The sequence below is a fragment of the Vombatus ursinus genome, unplaced genomic scaffold (genome assembly GCF_900497805.2).
Source record: "Vombatus ursinus unplaced genomic scaffold, bare-nosed wombat genome assembly UNPS02010639.1, whole genome shotgun sequence".
NCBI lineage: Eukaryota > Metazoa > Chordata > Mammalia > Diprotodontia > Vombatidae > Vombatus > Vombatus ursinus.
Window position 1 is genome coordinate 4871083 of NW_020950417.1, and position 22840 is coordinate 4893922.

The window sequence follows — 22840 nt, forward strand, 5'->3', positions numbered from 1 at the left end:
CCAGTATAAAGAGGTTTTTGGGGCATGGTGGAGAAGCCCAGAGTGTAGCCCATCAAGAAATGGAAATCTATATACATTTGAAAAACTGTCAGGCAAATGGATAAAACATATTATGCTCTTGAGGGACAGCCAGAGAAAATGTCCAGAGTTGGGGGATGGAATATGTTATTCAAGGAAGAGCAATGAGCCCAATATCACCTGAAAAGAGAAACATAGAAGAGGACTGGACAAGTAGAGAGGATCGGGTTATAAAAGGTTTAGAATACTGAAAAGAAGATTTTTTTTTTTTTGATCCTGGAGGTGATAGGGAGCCAGTGGTATTGATTGAATAGGGGGATGGTATGGTTAGACCCACACTTAGGAAGATCAAGTCACTCAATAAATACTTGTTGAATGACACATTATTAAGTTTAATCTGCTTTATTAGCATTTTCTCTACCATTTATAATATACATATATGTATATATATGTATATATAATGTGTATTATATATAATATATGTATATATAATGTGTATTATATATACATACATTTGTGTGGATATATGTATATGTATATATGTGTATGTGTGATACATATATATAAAAAAAATCTTTCCCCCCACAGAACACATACCAGCAACCGACTGCTTAAAGCTAAGTCCTTTATCTTAAAAGAAATAAACCCTTAAAAACTTTCACAGTCACTGTTGCAATTTCCAATAATGGCACTAGGTGTCGCTCCTACCATGCAAACATGACCGGGAATTTGTTTAATGTGGAAAATTAAGGCAATAGCTAAACGGAGTTGATAGGTCACAATACTAATTTAAATCAAAACTTTAATCCCCCATTGATTTCAAACCACTATTGGGACCATTACAGATTTCTGCTTGTTCTGGTTTGGAGGACAAAGCCTCTTTCTGATGGCTATTTCCCTTTTAAATCTATTGCCATGTGGCGTCTATTAATTCCAACCAATTTCACAAACCAAAGGAGGTGGGGGTACTTCGTAATCTAATCAATTTGATTTCTTTAATGCAGATCACTTGGTGCCTCAGCAAGATGGAAATGGATTAATTACTCCATCTGTTCAAAATAAAACTCATGGAAGGATTATTAGCCAGATCCCTAAAAGGTTATCGACATGTTCTGCCATAGTAGAAGCAGGACCGCTGTTGGACCGAGAGCTCAGGCATTTATTTCCACTTCTTCAGGGATGATTTTCCATTATTAGCAAGGCAGTGCAGTCTCCTGGAAGGACTACTGGACTCAGAGTCAAAAGATCCGAACTTAGGTGCTCTTGCTCTCTCCACTTACTAGCTAAGCGACCTTGGATAATTCACAATCTCTCTAAGCCTAAATTTCAGCAAGAAGAATGAGGACAATATCTACCTCACAGGATTGTTGTGAGAAAAGCATTTTGTAAACTGTAACATGCTAAATAACGTGTGTTATTTTAAAGGTTGTCATTGTTGTTGTTGTAATTGGAAATGGATTAAAATGTCTTTTTCAAAAAACCTCAACTCCACCCTGCAACCTAAAGTGATAAAGGTAGCATTACAACAGGTCTGCTGTTTTATGAGAGTCCAAATTCTATTAAAGTTATACTTTCATAGACTTTTCCCAACTCCAGAAAAAAAGAGTCCTTGACAAATCAAAATCATATACGATAACCTAGTATAAGGTAGCCAGAGTATTAGTCCCTTAGCGGTTTCGCTCAGTTGGAATAACTTCTCTTTACCTGTTTGTAATATTATATCATCATAAATTACTGTTAGCATATCCAATCTTAAAATAATTTTATGTGGTTCTGAGGATCATAGGTTCAGAGAGTGAAGGAATCTTAGAGATCAAGTTGAATTTCCCTATTTTACAGATGTGAAAACTGACTCCGCAAGAGGTAAATTGATTTCCCCAAGTTCTCACAGGTTCTAAGTAGCAGAACCAAGATTTGTCCTCTCTTCTTCTGACTATAAATATTATTATATTGAAGTTTGTGGCCTTGAAAAGGGATGGCTTCAAATTATTCCCTGTATTTTTTTACTATTTTTTTTATTATATTGATTCCTTTGTTTTGTATCAGATTCATTTTTGGAGAAAGAGCCACCAGCCCCAGCGACAGATTGAACCCTCTCTTGTAACAAATAAAAACAAGTTAGCAAAGACACCCAATGCAATGACCACATTTGACAATATGTACAATATTCTGCCTTTATAGTCCCCAACTTTCTGTTATAAGGAAGGCATTCTCTGTTTTCTGGGCCATTATTTGTACCCACTTACTCAGAGTTCAGTTTCCTTTCAGTGATATTTTACATGGTTCTAGTCATTGTATATTTGTTACTATTCTTTTTCTTTTATTTAGAATCAATTCATGTAAATCTTCCCATGTCTCTCAGAATTTATCATTTCTTATTGCATGGTAATATTTTATTAAATTCATACAACATAGGTTTTTTTTTTTTCTAGCTACCCCTTAATAGATGGATACTCGTTTTGTTTTCTGTTCTTTGCTAACATAAGAAGTCCTGCTTTGAATACCACTATTATTCCTTAAGAAAACTAAGCACGTCCCATTTTAAAAGAAAAAAGATGAGTAAAGATTTATAGAAGGTATATGTTACTTCTGTTATATTGATTGTGGCAAATAGGGAAAATACATAGATGATCTATTCTTGACTCTTAAGATATTCTTAAAATAGGTTGGTGATAGAAGACAGTATAATACAAGAGGAGGACTGCATTTAGAGTCAGATGATCTGGGTCCTAATCTCAGCTCTATTACAGCCTTGGGCAAGTCAAGCCACCACTATCAGCTTCAGTTTCATCAATCAATCAATCAACAAGCATTTATTAAGCATCTACTTTGTGCCAGGGACTGTGCCCTTAGGTACCGGGTGAACAAATTGAAAAAACTGAAATAATTACTACTCTCAAGAAGACAATGTCCATATATATAAAGATAAACATGTACCTATAGACATATTTATATATAGGTATACATATTGTGTATTGTATACATAAGCACATATAGAATTATATATAGAAAAAACTACAAAGGAGTGAGGGAGAGCGGGCACCAGCAGCTGGATAAATATTTGCTTAACTCCTTGGGTATATGGGTATAATTCTAGTATCTCACCCCCATACTCACAACATTCTTATGGTATGAGATCAATCAGTTCTTTGCTCTAGAAAGGGTAATTCATTTAACTACAGAAGCATACATTTTCTAGGGGAAAGGAAGGGAATAAACATTTATTAAGTGACTACTTTGTGCCAGGCACTATGCCAAGTGCTTTTACAAATATCGCTGAACTTTATTCTCATAACAATCCTGGGTAGTAGGTGCTATTATTATCCCCATTTTACAATTAAAGAAACTGAGGCAGACAAAGATTAAGTAACTTGCCTAGACAGTTAATTAAGTCTCTCAGGTCTAATTTAAACTCAGATTATAGAACTGATGGGGTCTTAGAAATAATCTACTCCAGTATTTCCCAACCCAAACTAGATTGTGGACCGATCAAATATCTCAATTCTTCACTATTCCACTTTCTGCCACAGAGAAGCAGGGAGGGAAACAAATACAGGATGTCAAGGATAGGCAGGAGATCTAGGTTATGTGGCTTAGCGGATAAAGTGCTAGATGTGGGAAAAGGTCAGACATACTTGTGAACAATGTATATACACACATACAGACAAAACATATACACACATATATAAACATACATACACATATGAAACATATACACATATGTAATACATACACATATATGTGTATGTATGTATAGCTTCATAAACCTTAAAATCTTATTGTGTACATTGGCTCTCATAGCTGAATTTATGGGTTTTAAAGGAAGACCTTTACTATTACTGCACTGTAAGAAATAATGAATATGAAGAATTCTAGAGAAACATAGAAAGACTGTATATTAATGCAAAATAAGTAAGAAAAACCAGAAAACAAACCACAAGATCATTACAGCATGTAAATGGAAGAAGACAACTGCTCAGCTGAATGCTAAGTAGGTAATTGTAGCAGCCAACCTGGGCTCTGGAAAAGAGTTGAGAATATGTCACTTTTTATTCTGTTTAGAGAGGTGGGAGCCTCTGGGTATGAATACCACATGTCAGGCATGGTTGATGTGTTGGTTATTTTTGATAAATAGCTTTTTCTTTTTTTTCTTTATTCTTTACTACAAAATATGTATTACTGGGTAGGAGAGAGGAAAGGGATATGTTTAGACATAAAGATAATGTTTTTAAAAAAAAGATACCAATGCTATCCATCTCTGGAGAGAGAGCTAATAGACTCAGTACAGATTGAAGATTGAAAAGTATTTTTTCATTTACTTTATTTTTCTTGCTCTTTTCTTTTTTGCAACATGGATAATGTGGAAGTATGATTTGCATGACTTCTTATCTATAATAGATGTCATATTTTTGCCTTCTCAAATGGGTTAGGGGAAGGATAGAGGGAGGGTAAAAATTTCGAACTAAAAATAAAAATTAAAAAAGAAAGATCCCAAAATTTTTAAAGAACTTTCAAAGTGAAAGTTTGTGGTGATATCCAATCATCATCCATTAATTGAGAAATATAAGTATTCAATTCTATCATTTTACTAATGAGGAAACTGAAACCTAGTGAACTTATAAGTAAGCTTATTTGTCTCCCAAATATCATCAGTTCAGGTGAAGAATGATTCCTCACAAGAGATGTAAGATTTCTTCCTCCATTCTTTTGATGAGGTAGGGATTCACAGGTGCAGAACTCTACATATAGTGTCAGATTTTTTAAAATATAGTAATTGTTTCTGTTGAATTTTTTTCTTCTTCCTCTTTTTTTTCTTTTTGTCAAAAATTTCTTTGCTATAAAGGATAACTCTCTGAGAGATAAACAGGAAAGGATACAAGGAGAAATTTAGGTTATACAAAAACAAAATATATCAATAAAAATACAAATTTTAGAAGATCTATCCTCTTTGCATTTTACTCACCCAGGTTCACCACTACAATTGGCTAATGTTGCTTCTTTTCATTTCTTTGGATGTTTTAATAACTTTTGAAAACCAGAAACAAGTCTAATGGCTTTAGAACTGAAATCAAACTTCAACTCATCTGATCCCACCCTCCTAGTTTTATAGAGAAGGAAACTGAGGCCCAGAGAGGCTAAATTACTAGCCAAACTTGCCTTCTTGCCCCTTTTCTCACACATGGCATGTCATCTTTATCCCCACCCTTTGCATTGGCCTTCCCACATGCCTAGAGCATGCTTTCACCTCTCCACCTTTAAAATCTCATTCCCTTCTAAGCTCTGAATAAGTGTCACTTTGTACACCTGATGCCCCAGACACCAGTGTCCCCTCATCAATGTACCTAGTATTGATGCTGTATATACTATATTCATTTATACACATATTGGGTCCCTTGTTAGAATGTAAGCTCTTGGAGGGCAGGGATTATTTCATTTTTGTCTTTGGTTTTTAGTACTAACACAGTGCCTGGCACAAAATAGGTACTAAACAAATGTTGGTGATTAATTGACTGACTGGCCAAGGTCACATAAATAAGTGAGAGAGGTGGGATTTGAATCCTTTCCCCAAACCCCACTCCCAGACACAGTACTCTTTCCACAATACCATGCTGCTTCCTAAAGCTGAGTCATACCACAAAGAAAGGTCAGGCAATGCCCCTGAGTATTGCTTAAGATGAGCAAAAGGTCACTGAAGAAAAGAACGCAAAGTCATATTGATTTTTTTGTTTTATGAGTGAGTGGGTTTGATGTTTTTAATTAATTCTTTATATGGAGGCTTTTATATAGGTTTGCCTTGTGAAGCGGGGGAAAGATGCTTGCTCTTCAGGATGTCTTTGGCCTTTATTCTCTGACCTTATTCTCGGATTTGAGAATGATGGTGAATCGGCCTTCTCTCAAAACCTCAGTTTGACTCATTTCTGTAGTCCTAAAATCATCAGCGCATGACATTTTACATGCACCTGTTGACAGATCATGTCAGTTACAGTGGTTCAGCAGCAGAGAAAACTATAGCTTTGAATTGCTGTTCTTATCTGTTATTCCATAAATTGGAGGTTAGGATCGAAAGTTTTTACTCTGAAAGCCCTGACAATATGCCTGCTGAATTATTGCGTGCTGAAAACATTTGTATGGTGGCCCATGTATCCCCTCCCCACCCCCAATTCTGATTCCTAATTCAAGAGTGCCTCACAGAAACCAAACCCCAAGTTTGCCCCCAAGAATCCTCTTTAAGGGATTTTTCACAAAGATTTACTTGTAAATAAGCTAAGCACAATGAATGTGAGATATTCTCTGCTGGATTCCCCCCACTCTCCCTGACCATCTAAATCCTTCTTCAAATACACCAAAAGCTTTACCTAAAGGCATCTTAATATCTTTTTGACTTTGGGCCGGGCACCTTGGCCCTTAGTTTCCTCATCAGTAAAATGAAAGTGTTCCAATTGCCAATCTAAGTCTCCTTCAGCTCTAAAACTCTATGGTTATATCACTCCTTATTTATGTTTATAAGCCTTCTTTCAGTCAGCAAATGAGATGCTTTTCTCCTTCCTCACCCGGTCAAAACCATGTACAAAAGCACCTCCCAGTGAGGATGTCCATTTGATATTTCTGTTGGCAAGGAAGGAACAGACACTGAGGATTTAAATATATGGATTCCAGAAAAAGAAAAACAAAACCCCAGACATGCATCTTTCCTCCACTCTGCTGAATACTTTCCTATCCTTTGAAAGCCCACATCAAGTCTTATCTCCTCCAAGAAGTCTTGTCTGACTACTCTAGCCCACTGATCTCTCCTGTCTTTGAATTGCTATATTTTGTCTATTGTGTATATCAGTTACCCCAGATATGGATTACAAACTCCTTGAGAGCAGGAGGCTTGCCTAATGCTTTAAAAATATTATTTCTATAACTGTACATAGAGGGTAAGTGAGAAGTTTAACGTACCCAGACACCTTCTTCTATTCAAGCTTATGATTTTTCCTCAACCCACCTAAACATGCTGATCACAGAACATGTGTTTCACAAAGAACTGCTGATTGATTGAATTATGGATTGAAAGGATCAGTGCCCTGAGCTCTAAATAAAGACCAGAGAAGGCTTTGGAAGAGCTTGAGACAATTATAACCTCTAACTCTTGGCATTTTAGAGTGAAAAGCTCATTCTGACCTAAATATCTCTGCCTCCCGCACTTCCTAGGATTTGCTAAGCCTCTTTATTCTGAAGAAGTAAAAGAATTCACATAGTGAATTTATCGTGTTGGGATAAACAGTTGATCTAGGTGGGTACACGTGAAACCTCAGGAAAAGGAAGGAGGAATGAGTGAGATAGTAAAGACACAGGGAATATGACAGAGAGTTCAGAAAAGGACTACTCAGACCTTGAAAGAAAGGAACAGATGACAAGTGATCAGTCTAGGCATTCTTTTGTAGAGAGCATTTGGTAACTAGAAAGGAAACTTCAGCTGGGAATTGTCCCAACATGTTTCCCAAATACCAATGTCTATTTTGATTTCATCCCTTCCCAAACACCATTACCAACAGACAGATCAATGAACAGACAGACATATAAATAGGTAGGCAGGTGGGTAGGTAGATAGGTAGATCTGAATTTCTTCAGAAGCCATTTTAGTCTGCTGGTATATTTTTATGAGAGAACCACCAACAAGTTGACAGTAGTCTACCTACCAAAAAAAAAAAACCACTTTGCTCATCATTAATTTTTCCATGATTACATATAATACATACATCAGCATGGGTGGAGTTCGTTTTAGCTCAGTTCAGTGGGTGTGTGGGATTCCAGAAGATATGAAATCTTCTTCCACCGAAGATGTGGGTTCCTCCTAGTAGGATATTTGACAGATTGGAAGCCCCTGTCAGGCTCCTGCCCTCCCTCAGAAGAGTATCTTGTCCTGCATGGCTGAGGATTCCATTCAGAGAAAGAAAATATTGAGTGACAAATCCTTCCTGTTGGAAGAACAGAAAACCAGATAGATTTTGCCTCCCAGCAAAGAAAATGGAGAAATTTCATGAGGGTATTACAACACAAGGAAAGGGAGAGGCAGGATGAAGACTGGCCTTATCTTATGACCAGTCTGTGTGAAAAGACATGGGTTAAGAGAGATGAGCCAGCCCTCCATTTGTTGACTGGAGTTGTCTCATCATTTCCCCCTCACTTTAACCTGCCACCCATTATAAAAAGGAATATTTGCTTGTCTTGCCTTCGTATTTATTTATTTTTCATGAGCAAAAAAGTGCTTGCAGTTTTGGGATGAATGTGGACAAATAACTTCAGTAAAAGAAGTCAGATTGAAACTCTTCTCAAACTCATGTCTCTTTCCCCTCCTACTTTTAAATTTCCTTAGAAAGTGGTAACAATGGATCAGTGCTCACTACACTGGACATCCCTTTATCATTGAGACAGCTAGTGGGTAGAACACTAGACTTACCTGAGCAAGACACTTAACTTCTGTATGACTCAGTTTCCTCATCTAAAAATGAGAGATTTGGACTCAATGATCTCCATAGCCCCTTCCAGCTCTAAATCTGTGAACTTGTGACCCTCAGTTCCCTCGATCATCCTTGTAATTCCTTTTCTCTCCTTGCATAAAAGAAGACTAAGAAAGACCCTTCATTTCTTTGAGCCCAGTGAAATGCATTGTTCTAGGCCCAGAGTGGAGAAAAGAGTACATTAAGTAAATGTAAACTGTTTCATAGGTGGCTCCTATAGCCCAAGCTACCTTTGGAGTTCTCTCGTTTCTCTTGATTGGAACCTTCACCCAAAACTTGAGAAATAAACCCTGATGAAAATTACCTAACGCTTTCTGACCACAAGAAACTAAAACGAACTTTTGAGAACAACGAACAGGAAACACTCTTTGATGTCAGCAACAACAATAGTTACGAGATCAAAGGTCCAGAAACGCACATCTAATGCTCATGCCCCAGCATAGTCCCTCAGGTCACTTACAAATGAGAGGAAATTCAAAGTTTTCAATTTAATGAGACCTTAAAGATTACTTTACAGATGAAGAAACTGAGTGATTCCACTTTGGGGATAGCCCTAATAAATGTTTGTTGAAATCTAATTTTCTGCAGCATCTACCTTGTTCTTAATTTTTTCTTCTGGAGTCAAGCTGAAAAGGTTAGTCTCTCTTTTTTTATGTCAGTCTTTCAAATTCTTGAAGAAAGCTCTTGATCCCATAACCCTCCCCTTACCCCTCCCCAGAGACTTATCTTCTCCAGGCTAACTATCCTGAGCTCCCCAGGTCCTTCAACAAATCCTTCCATGGTATGATCTCAGGGTCCTTCAATATCCTAGTTGTCCTCCTCTGGACACTTTCTAGTTTGCCAATGGCCTGAGATGTGGGCCTCAGAAATGAAGACAGTATTCCATATGTGGAATATGTGGAACCTGAGCAGAGCATCATGGGCCTAGCTGCTCCCTCATTCTGGACTCTGTTCTAGTCTTAACAAAGCTTAATAATATATTAGTTTTTGTGGTTGATTCATACTGAACTTGCTATTAAAACTAAACATCATATATTTTTTCTCTATATATCTAGCTCTTTTGATTTTTTTACCTGAGTAGTACTTTACATTTATCACCTAAAATTCATCTAACTTGATACAACCCAATGCTCTAGCCTGATGATATATTTTTGCATCCTGATTTTTTTTTCTTCCTTTTTTCTTTCCTTCCTTCATTTCCTTCTTTTATTTCACCCTCCCTTCCTCTCTCTTTTTCTTTTTTCTTTCCATGGTTGAAAGTGTAGCACTCATTCACTGATGGTCAGTACAGAAGCTTTTGCCTTATCCATTTCCACCTTGAGTTGGTTTGTCCCCCCTTAGGTAGTCTAGTGCTCCCCCAAACTCCTGGGGGCTCATCACACTAGTGCTGGCTGGTCTTAATGAGGACACTCAGTCAACTTTTGCCATAGAGGCAGAACTGAGGTAAATAGGGTTAAGTGACTTGCCCATTGTCACATAGCTAGTAAGTGTCTGAGGCTGGATTTGAACTTCTGAAGATGAGTCTTCCTGATTCCAAGCCCAGTGTTCTATCAACTGCACCACCTAACTGGCCCATGTATATATGTATACATATATGTATATGCACACATAAATATATATTATATCCCAAAAGTCTTCTACAGCCTGAAGCTTTCAAATTTTAAAATTGCACGAAAAATTTTAGAAAGTCCTGGGGAGGGTGGAAGGAGGAGAAGGAGGAGGAGGAGGAGGAGGTGAGAGAAAGAGAGAGAAAGAGAGATCTGTAGCTATAGATACTTTAAAATGGAATAGAAGATGAGTGTGGATATCCAGTTGTTGAAGGGTAATGAAAGGTAGTAGAGTAAGTAAAATGGAATCAACTTGTAAAGAGAATAAAAGGAGATAAAGATGTGTAAAGGTGTAAAGACATGATAAAAGGATGTAAACTACCAGTAAGTATAGACAGCAGGGGAAATTTTGCAGTGACTTGCATTATGTGTTCAATACTTATATTTCTGCCTTGGACAAATGGTGGCTACTCATGTATAAAGTGTGAAATGGCCTCCCTCCTAAAAGAGAGAGAATGAAGTGCCTTGAGGCATATCTCTCTATACTCCAAATATTTAAGGAGTGTGAAATATTCCTTTAAAAACCAGAAGGCCGTCAGTGTCAAAAACAAGAGGAAAAAAACATCTAGAGTTATAAGGGAGGATAGGAGTTATATAGAGGATAGGAGAATGTCATACAGAGTATGAGATGAAAAATTATCACTGAATATTTGGAGCTAAGAAATGAATTTAAGACTCTTTTTGAAGAGGGGAGAGCTGAATGCTAGAAGGAGAAAGAAGCCACTTGTCCTAAAATGAATGACGGTGTGGATATTAGGGGCTATTCTAAAGGAGATCATCCAATAATGATCAGAGGAAGAAGTGAAGAGTACTTCTTGGTCACTGGTGACTTCTTCCTGAAGGGAACTGAGACAGCTCTTTGCTGACCTGATAACAACAACAGAGAAGTCTGTTGTTTTCCTGGGGCATGGATCCAAGACATAACAGAGAAACTCCCAAGACTTGTCAAAACGAAAGACTACTACCCACTTCTAGTGATTCACATGGGCACAAATGATACTGCCAAAAGAAATCTTAAAAGCATTGCCAAAGATTACATGGTATTGGGCAAGAAACAGAAGACCATAAGGACATAAGTGGTGTTTTGTCACAGCTTTTTACAACTTATTTTGTAGCAAACGAGGAGACTCAAAGAAGTTTTAGGCTTAGGTAGGTTGGGATGATAACTGACAGAGAGAAGAAGAGATGAATAATTCTTCTTTTGTTTTTTTTTTCCTTGCCAAAGAAAATGACCTTTGGAATAGAAAGAACAGAATAAAAATTGCTAAAATGGAATTGACATCCAAGACAAGTAAGAAAATAGTAAGAGAGTACCTAGCTGTTCTTAATAAATTCTGCTATAGTGACCCAGATGAATGTCATCTTCGGGTATGAATGAATGAGTGAAAATGCATTTATTCAGTGCTTATTCTATACAGGAGATACAAAAAACAAAAAGTGAAGATAGTTCCTGTTCTCAAATAACTTCCATTTTAATAAAGGTAGACCACACAAATAAGGGAATGGTGTCCAGGGCAGAGTATAATGGTTTAGAAAATTATAAAGAGGGTGAGTAAAGCAATAGGGGATGAGATTGATACACTTTTTGGGGGATAGTAATAGGAGTATTCATTTCCAGACCTGGAAAAGTATGGAAGTGGAAAGGGAGAAGCAAGAAGATGGGCAGAGAGCAAAATGAAGTGCAGCCTCGTTTTAAGTAGCCGGAGGCTGCTTAGATTCAGTGGTCCATGTGAAGCACTCACCAATCAGAACAGTTTCCAGGGTGGAAACCTGAAAGGGTTGGATAGTACAAAAGAACTATTGCCAGTGATATGTTAAAAACATGGAGAACAGAAAGGGTATCACAGGACCAGAGAAGGGCAAATATAATCCAGTTTTCAAAATATGGAATATAACCCACAAATTATAGGCAAATGAACTTGACTTTGATCCAAGGTGAAATTCTACAGCAGATTATTAATGAGGTGGTTATTGAAAATGTTGAAAAGGAAATTATGATCACAAAGAGCCAGAATGGCTTCAGTAAGTACAGGTCATGCCAGACTAACCTTATTTCCTTTTTTGGACAGGTTTCTAAAGTGGGTAGATCAGGGCAAATGCTATAGATATAATTGACCTGGGTTTTTAGCAAATTGTTTAATAAATTACCTTGTGCCATTCTTATGAAAAAGATGACAAGATGAAGCCTAGAGAATAATCTACAATTATGTAGATGCAGAATGGATTTACTGCCCAGACTTAAAGAATGGTATTTAATGGTTCAATGTTACTTGGATCTGGAAGGAGATCTCCAATGGAGTCTTCCTCCCCTCATGGATTTAAACAACCCTTTTGTATTCAACATTTTTATCAATGATTTGGATAAGGACATAGATATCATCCTTATCAAATTTGCAAATACCACAAAGCTAAAAGGATAGGTAATATGCAGAATGACAATAGTCAACAGCCAAAAAAATCAGCTAGAAAATTGAGTTCTCTAATTCAAGGGTTCTTAACACTTTTGTATCATGGACCCCTTTGGCAGTCTCATAAAATCTAAGAATACCTTACCAGAATATTTTTAAAGATTCTGATAAAATGAAGTATATAGGATTACAAGAAAAGTCAATTACATCGAAGTAGAGCTATGAGATATGTATGTATATAGAGAGATATACAGATATATTTAATGTTCATAGGCTAAATGTTAAGAACTCTCACTCTACTTAGGTGAAATTTAATAGAGATAAAATTTAAATCTTACACGAGATTCAAGAAGTCAAATTCACAAATAGAAGATCAGTAAATCATGGCATGACAGTAGTTTATCTGGAAAAGATGTTGAATTGAATACTCAACATGAGTCAACAGCATGATATCATGAGTGGGGAGGAAGCCAATGCAACCTTGAGCTGAGTTAAAAGAGGCATAGCTTCCAGAAATAAGGAAGTGAGAGTCACACTTTAATTTTCCTTGGTTAAACCACAACTGGAGAATCATGTTCCAGTCTGGGCACCACATCCTAGAAAACACATTAATAAACCAGATAATATACAGAGAAGAACAATCTGAATGATGAATAAACTCAGTTTCATCCTATATGAGGATTTTGAATCCTGAGGTCTCCTCCAGCTCTAAAATCCCATGATTGTAAGGTATAAGAGTCTAGTACTGTGATAGGCACCGTGGATACCAACTATGACAATAGGGAGATAAATGCAATGGACAGATCTAGCCAGAGGTCTATGAAAAAGAGGAAAAAAGAGACTATTTTCACATGGGCTTGGTGATGAAGGATGAGAGGCAGATATCAAAGAAAGTTTCATGGAAGAGGTAGAACCTCTAGACTGGGCCTTTAAGAAAGGGAAGGACTTCAACAAAAAAGCTACAATTGCAGGAAGAGGCTTTTTATAGGAATGGGAGCAGAGGCAGGGTGAGGAGAGGCATGGACATAGGAAAGGACAATCAACAGTTCTCGTGTGTGATAGACAAGTATGCACAACTTCCCCCAATGACCAGCCAAAAAATCTTCTAAGTAGTATCATCATAAAGGCATGTATTGCCATAAAATCTTTTGTAGGGGGTGAGTATCCACTTATCTATCTTCATTCAATAAGCATTTATTAAGTACTTACTAAGTGCCAACCACTGTACTGGGTCCTGGGGAAACAGAACCTAGGTCTTGCCTTCAATGAGCTTATATTCTAAAGGCTCTAATCATAAGAAAATTCTCTAATCATAAGAAAAAAAAGGACTAGAGTTAATGAAATATAATTTATATAATTTATATATGATATTTATATATAATTTGTATAGTATATGTAATTTATATAATATATAATTTATATAATATACAACATATATTTTATATAATATATAATATATATTTATATATAATTTATATACAACATAAATTATATAATTTATATAATGAAATATAATTTAGCCAATTCATTCAGGAAAGAACTTTATTTAAGTTGTGTTAGAAAAATGAGAAAAATATCAACACCCACCCCACCGAAGGAAGCAACAAAAAACATTTTTAGGTGCTTACTACATGCTAGGGAGGATTCTAAGTTCTGGGTATATAAATACAAGCCAAAATAAAGACAAGTCTTGCCCTCAAGAAGCTTACATTCATATCATAAGAGAAGACAATAGACAAAAGGGAGCTGAAAGGGAGGGAAGGGGGTTGAGGTAAGTTTGGGGGCATGGTAGTCAAGTCCAGAGAGTCACAAACTGATCTGGAAGGGGAATAAAGCATGCCTGTCCTGGGACACTCCCCAAAATGGTGGACCCAGGAGGAACTTATCAATGGGAGAAGGGAGCCACAGAATGGAGGAATGATATAAGATGAGATCCCATGAGCTGAGGGAATTTATAGGATAAGAAGGCAGATGAGTCATGGTAGTAAAGTATGAAACTTATGTTTCTGACTTTCATTTCATAGATAATAGAAAAGCACAATGATAAATACATTTTATTTTATGTAAAAATTTTATTGTTTCTAAATCACTGTACATGCATTATTTCATTTGACCATCATGGAGTCAATAACACCTCAGAGAACAGGGGTAGCCTGTGAATAACTCTTTCTCAAAGACTGAAGCAGGTTGTTCACCTTTCCTTTCAGTGAAATTCCCAGGGAAAGCATTTTCCACTCATAACATAGCAAGGTAAAGGATATTTCTGCTGAACTCCTGACCAGAGGAAGCAGGTAGATGAATTGATAATAACGTCCAGGCCACAAGGGCAAGCAGCACTTGAGGCAAAATAATCCAAGACTGCACGGGGCTAGTATGACAGCAAGCCATGTGAAAAGAGAGAGAAATGGGAAACTAGGTATATGGAAAATTCATTTCTCAAACTACTATAGGGGAATGAGAAAGATCCTATGGGGAAGCTATGAGTCACAATGGAGATAAATGACTGCCCAAGATCACAGCAAATGTTAGCAGCAGAGCCAAAACTGCATATCAGGTCTCCTGACTTCAATCCAATCCAGATGTTTTTGTTAAGCATTACTATGTACAGGGCACCCTAAGCAGTGCAAATGCAAAGACACAATGAAAAGTAGAGAGGGGAAGCCAAAAGAATATAATCAAATAAGAGAATTTTAGAATTCTTGAATGTGAAAGTTGTAGGGACAGCTAGGTGGTACAGTGGATAGAGCTCTGGCCTTGGAGTCAGGAGGACCTGAGTTCAAATCTGGTCTCAGACACATAACACTTACTAGCTGTGTGACCCTGGGTAGGTCACTTAACTCCATTGCTTAACCAAAAAAAAAATGTGAAAGTTTACATTTGTGGGTGATGGCAAGATCAGGATATGACCATCTTTGTTTGTGGCTAAGGTGGGGTGGAGGAGTAGGTCGTATAAAGTGAGTAGTTAGAGTGTGATACTTAAGGTGAGCGTTTAGAGCATAGTAGTATAGTAGTTAGAGTTGAGGAACTGAGTCATTAGGGTGTTTGAGGGAGAGTCAGTATGTATGTTGATGTCCCCTCAAATAAGGGAAGTAGTTGTGAGCCACATACCAAACTGATTGAGTAAGGAAGGAGAGTAACCTGGGAGGTCTTTAGATAATAGCTACCAGGATTTTGATTGGGTGATAGAGAAGAATTGCGGGAACCTCAAAGAAGGAGAAGTTACTGAGTGATGGAGGTAGGAAGAGAGCCTGGAAATGCAATAGGGAACAAGGAGTGTTCTAAGTTCCCTGCTTCAATCATAGAGGAATAGGTGCAGCCAGTATTGGAAAAAGGAGCCATTGGAAAAGGTATGCTACCAGGGACCTTCTAAAATCTATCCAGAGTCCCCAGGGGTCTGGGCACTTCAAGTTAAGAACCTGTAGTCTCTGGGATGGCACCAAGAGTACCCTCTACCTCATAGTAATGTGAATTAATGATGGCAAATGTTGAAAGAGGTTCATAGCAGCAGTGATAGACATGAAAAAAGGGAAAAGGGCAGCAGGAGGTATTGATTCTACCAAATCAGACCTTCCCCATAAATTTCATAAATCTGGGGAAACTAGTTTTTAGAGGGAATGTATAGTCTAATTTAAAAATTCTACAAAGGTAGAATCCTATTCATCAATTCTCTATAACTCAGAAGATATTTATACTTTTTTAAAAGCATATTTATATAAAAGATGAAAAAATTTTCACTTGAAGTAGAATACTGACCTGTTCAGACCTTAGCCTTGGAAATTTTAAAAACTAATGAATTACGTGGTATTTCCATGACCTTTCTGAATACACTGTGTTGCTACATTACCATGGCAACCTGTGCATCACTGATATACCCTACAACACCTGTGTGGTTGAAACATAACAAACATCACTACAATGTCATATTCCAAATAAGATATTTAATTAAGTAAATTCTTCCCAATGTTTTCCTCTATATGACTAATTAAACTGGTTCAGATCCTTTCATCTAAGAAAGGAGAAAAAAAGGCAATTACCTCACACAATTATCCCCTTCTTCAATGCCCTCAAACATCACATATGTGCCAAGGAAACACAGTGTCTTTCAACTTGGAAAATATGATGATATTTTAGGAGGGTGCTAAACAAGTGATTGAATAGTGAGAACTCAGAGTGAGGTTGTTTTTTAAGCAGTCCTCTGAAAGTTCAGTCAATAAATAAACACTTATTAAACACCTACTATGTGCCAGGATACAAAGACAAAAGTGAAATAGTGCCTGCTCTCAAAGCACTTACATTCTTGTTTTTTTAGTTTTCAATATTCACTTCCTTAAGATTTTGAGTTCCAAATTTTCTCCCCACTTCTCCCCTTCCCCCACCCCAAGACAGTGTGCAAGTTGATGTAGACTTTAAATATGCATTCATATTGAACCTATTTTCACATTAGTCATGTTGTAAAGAAAAATTAGAACCAAAGGGAGAAACCACAAAAAAGAAGAAATAAACAAAAAAAAGGAAAAAAAAAGATAAAAAGCAAATAATGTGCTTTGATCTGCATTCAGACTCCATAGTTCTTTTTCTGGATATGGACAGCATTTTCCATCATCAGTCCTTTGGAGTTGTCTTAGATCCTCGCATTGCTAAGAAGAGATGAGTCTATTTAAGTTAATCATCACACATTGTGACTGTTATTGTTTACAGTGTTCTCCTGGTTCTGCTCATTTCACTCAGCATCAGTTCACATAAGTCATTCCGGGTTTTTCTGAAGTTTGCCTGCTCATCATTTCTTATGGCACAATAGTATTCCACTACATTTGTATACCACAACTTGTTCAGCCATTCCCCCAATTGATGGGCTTCCCCTCAATTTCCAGTTCTTTGCCACCACCAAAAGAACTGCTATAAATATGTTTGTACATGTGGGTCTTTTTCCCATTTGTATGATCTCTTTGGGATATAGCCCTAGAAGTACTATTGCTGGGTCAAAGGGTATGCACATTTTTATAGCCCTTTGGGCATACTTCCAAATTGCTCTCCAAAATGGTTGGATCAGTTCACAACTCTACCAACAATGCATTAATGTTCCAACTTTCCCGCATCTTCTCCAGCCTTTATCATTTTCCTGTTTTGTCATGTTAGCCAATCTGATAGGTGTAATGTGGTACCTCAGAGTTGCTCCGATTTGCATTTCTCTAATCAATAGTGATTTAGAGCATCTTTTCATCTGACTATAGATAGTTTTAATTTCTTCATCTGAAAACTGCCTGTTCATATCCTTTGACCATTTATCAATTGGGGAATGATTTATCTTATTAATTTGACTCAGTTCTCTATATATTTTAGAAATGAGGCCTTTATCAGAGATACTGATTGTAAAAATTGTTTCCCAGTTTTCTGCTTCCCTTCTAATCTTGGTCACATTGGCTTTGTTTGTGCAAAAACTTTTCAATTTAATGTAATCAAAACTAGTCATTTTGCATTACATAATGTTCTTTTCCTCTTGTTTGGTCATAAATTCTTCATTTCTCCATAAATCTGACAGGTAAACTATTCCTTGCTCTCCCAGTTTGCTTATAGTATCAAGGCACTTACATTCTAAAGGTAGAAGATAATAGGTATTTATTTAAATAAATATATATGTATACATGTGAGTGTTTATATATATATATATATATATACACACATATAGATATAGATCTACACATAGTAGTTTAGGGAAGGAAGACACTAGCAGCTGTGGGTGAGGGGAGTCGTAAAGATCAGGAAAGGTTTCATACAAAAGGTAGCATTTCAGGGAAGTAAAGTATTCTCTGGGTTTTGAGTAAAGGAATGCATTTGGCCAGAATCCCTGAGGGTCTTTCCCTCCCGGATTTTTTTTGACTAAGTAAAAAAGGCAATTTTTTACCTAACCTTAATCACTGAATGGGTGTTGCCTCAGACAAACTGAGACCTGGGAAAGATCTTAGTTTATAAAGGCCAAGATCCCCCAATGCACCTGGGGTCATCTCTGGTTGTCCTGATCTATATCTTGCCACTGGACTCAGATGGCTCTGGAGGAGAGAGTGAGGCTGGTGATTTTGCACAGCCCTCCCTCACTCAAATCCAATTCACTTGCAAGTCATTTATCACCTTCCTGATGTCATGGTCCTCCTTGAGAATGAAGGATAAACATCAACATTTCAAGCATAGGGATAATCAGTGCAGGGTACAGAAATGGGAGATATAATGCTCTATATGAGGAAGAGCAAAAAAGACAATTTTACCAGACCATAGAGTACAGAAAGGAGAATGTTATATAATGAGACTGTAGGTTAAGGCCAGGTTGTAAAGGATTTTAAAAAGCAAATGAATGATTTTATAGTTTATCCTAGAGGCAATAGGTAGTCACTAGAGTTTATTGAGTATGGGAATGACATGGTTAGACCCACAGTTAGGAACACCACTTTGATAACTATGTGGAGGATGGGTTGTAGTGGAGGAAGACTTGAGACAAGAGACTCAGGCCATTGTAATTGTCCAGGTGAAAGATTTTGAACTAAGGGTGTAGTCGTGTGAGTAGTGAGAAAAAGTTGTATATTATGTATGTTATGGAGGTAGAAATGTCAAGATTTAGCCACTGACTATGTACATGGAGTGAGAGAGAGTGAGAAGTTGAAAGTAACACCAAGGTTGCCCACATGGGAGATTGGGAAGACAATAGTATCCTTGACATAAGAGTTCAGAAGTTTGGGTTTGGATAATGAGTACTTTGATGAGATTGAGGTACCTATGGGACATCCAGTTCGAAATAGCTAATAGGCAGTTAGTGATGCAGTACTGGTAGTCCAGAAAGAGATTATAACTGCATATATTGATTTATGATTCACCTAGAATATCTGAACAGATATGATAATTAAAGCAGTGGAGTTCAAAGAGTCAATATGAGAGAGAGTGTAGAAAGAAGGGAAGAGGACCTTACAAAACGCTCACAGTTAGAGGATATAGTATGGATGATGAATCAACAAAGAGGACTGAGAAAGAGTACTCAGCAGGTAGGAGGAAGACCAGGAGAGAAGAGTGTCAAGAAAACCCAGACAAGAGAGTGCGTCTAACTATTACATGGGTTCTTAACCTTTTTTGAATTACCATCACACCTGGACTATAGTAATAGTCATCTGGCTGGTCTCCTTGAGTCATCTCTCTATGCTCCAGACCATCCTCCACTGTGTTATCAAATTGATCTTCCTAAAGCCTATTCCTAAAGAGGTTTGACCATATCCCCCTCCCCCTATTCAGTAAATTCCAATGACTCCCTATCTCAAAGATCAAATATAAAAATTTCTATTTGGCTTTTAAAACCCTTCAAAACCTAGCCCCCTCCTACCTCTTTAGTCTTCTTATACCTTACTACCTTCCACATGCTCTCTGATATAGTGTCACTGGGTTCCTTGTTATTCCATGAACAAAACAGTACATCTCCCAACTCTGGGATTGGTCATTTTCACTAACTTCTCCTCCATGGCTCTAACTTCCTCTTCATCTCTTCCTCCTGGCCCTCCTTGCTTCTTTCCAGTCCCACCTATAACCCCACCTTCTACAAGAGACCTTTTTCAACCCTCTTTTGGTTATTTCCAGTTTATTCTGCAAATGTATTGTTTTGTACATACTTGCATACATACTGTATGCACCAATAGAGTGCATTCAAAGATGGAGTGTCTTTTTGCTTTTCTTTGTATCCCCAGGACTTAACACGGTGCCTAACACATAGTAGGTACTTAATAAATATTTGTCAACTTGACTTAACTTGATACAATACTTTGGCAATTTGACAACGCCCATCAATCCCTCCTGAGAATAATATTTTTTTTGAATTCTCAAACATTTAGGTAATTTTTCCTTCCACCATTACCCCAACTAAAAAAAAGACAAATGCTCACAACAAATATGTATAGTCAAGAAAAGAAATTCCCATATTAGCCAAATATCCAAAATTTTTGTCTTTTTCGGAAAATTTAGTTGAACTCTTTGTCATGAAGTGGCTAGCATGTTTTGTCATCAGTCTTCTGGAATCACGGTTAATCGTTATGCTGATCAGTTAAGTCTATCAAAATTGTTTGTTTTTATAATATTATTATAGTGTAAATTGTTCTCCAGATTATGCTTACTTTATTCTGCATCAATTTATGCAACTCTCCCTGGGCTTCTCTGAAATGGTTTCATTATTTCATGAAGCACAACAGTAGTTTATAAACTAAATGTACCATAATTTTTAGTCATTCCTAAAATTATAGGCATCCCCTTAGCTTTCAGCTGTTTGCCAGTACAAAAAGATCTACTTTTGAACATATCTTCCTTTGATCTTTCTTGGGTATAGACCTAGTAGTCAAAGGGTATGCACAGTTTATTAACATTTGGGCATAGTTCTAAATTGCCTTCCAGAATGGTTGCACGAGTTCATAACTGTATCAACAAAACATCAATGTATCAGTTTTCCTGTAACCTTCCAACGTTTGTCATTTTCTTTTTTTTTTTTCAACTTTGCCAATCAGATCAGTGAGAGGTAGAACTTCAGAGTTGCTTGAATTTGTATTTCTCTAATCATTAGTGATTTTGGAACATTTTTAACATGAATATGAATAGACTGGATTTCTTTCCTTAAGACCTGATTATTCCTATCCTTTCATCATTTATCAGTTGAAGAATGAATCTTATTCTTACAAATTTGAATCATTTTCTCATATATCTTAGAAATGAGACAATTATAAGAGAAACTTGAGACAAATATCTTCCTACTTACCTGCTCACCTTCATAATAATGTTTTAAATGCAAAAAATACATAGGATTACAAAGTGAAATAATTATATTGAAATATAGTTATCAAAAAAGAACCTATGTTAAGAACCTCTGATCTAAGAAGAGATAATGGTCAATACTGCTGAATGCTATAGAAAGGTCAAGATAAATAGAACCGAGAAAAAAATCTTAAGATTTTTTTTTAATCATTGGACACTTTGGGGAGCAGTTTAATCTGAGATATGAGGTTAGAAGTCAGGTTGGAAGGGGCTGAGAAGTGAGAGGAAGGAAAATGGAGTCAACAACTGAGAAAGATAAGAGAGGAAAAGGGAAATAGCTAGAGGGGAAGGTAGGGTTTAATAAAAGTTTTTTTTTTTTAAAGGATGTCAGAAAATTGGATATGTTTGCAGGTAGCAAGGAAGGCCCTAGTAAACAGGGGAAGATTGAACACTATATGGAAATAGAACATAATTGAAGGGACAATGTGCTGGAAAAACTAGGAAGGGATGAGACTAAGGGTACATGTAGAGGTGTTGGCCTTAGTGAGAAGGGCCACTTTGTTATAGGAATGAAGGAGGGGAAAATGGGAAGTAATATCAAGATATTGAGAGATGAAGAGAAAGAAGTGGGATTTCACTTTAGATGATGTCTATTTTCTCAGTTGCGTAGATGGAGATGAAGGTATGGAAAGTTAGAGGCAAAAAAGAGAAGGTATGAGACAGCTTCTCTGGGAAATGGAATAGAAAATCCAGTAGGGAGGAGTTAAAGGATTACCTGGTTAAAATGAGTACCCACTTAAAATTAGATCACATTAATATGTAGTGGATTGAGCCAACTTATTTTGAGTATTAGTTAAACATTTAATTTTAACTCTCCAGAGGCAATGCCATAGTGGACCTAGAGTCAAGAATGACCTAGGTAGGTTCAAATCTGACCTTTGAAATTAACCATCTATAACTATGGGCAAGTCATTTAAACTGACTGAATCTTCATTTCCTCAAGAGTAAAATGGGAATAATAACACTTTCACTATCTACTTCATCGGGTTGCTTTGAGACAAGTGTTTTCTCTGCCATAAAGAGATAGATCAATGTGAGTTAGGATTATAGTTTGTTTCATGGATATCAGGTTTGCCTCCCAAGCTAGACTATAAGGTCTTTGAAGGCATGAATACTTAGGCTGCTTCTGTGCCTCCTACAGTGTTTAGCAGAGTTCCAGGAACATCCATGGAACTCAGCAAATCTTTGTTAGTTGGTTAAAGATAATAAAACCAGACTCAACAATATACCACTATGTTTCTGTTGATGACTGATTTTGCTGAATTCCAGGCCTTTGGTGGGGAAAATATGTTCTCCTTCCTATCCTAGCCCAAAGGGAGTTACCAGCCTGCTGTCCAATTCTTTCCAGTATTCTCAAGGGTGACTCCAATTTCTTTTTTCTTCTGACTTCTCTGCATTGGTTGTTCTTCTGCAAGGCTCATTTTCAACAAGTTGGCACCTGTGGCCTGTGCAGTTCAAACACATTTTGTTGAGC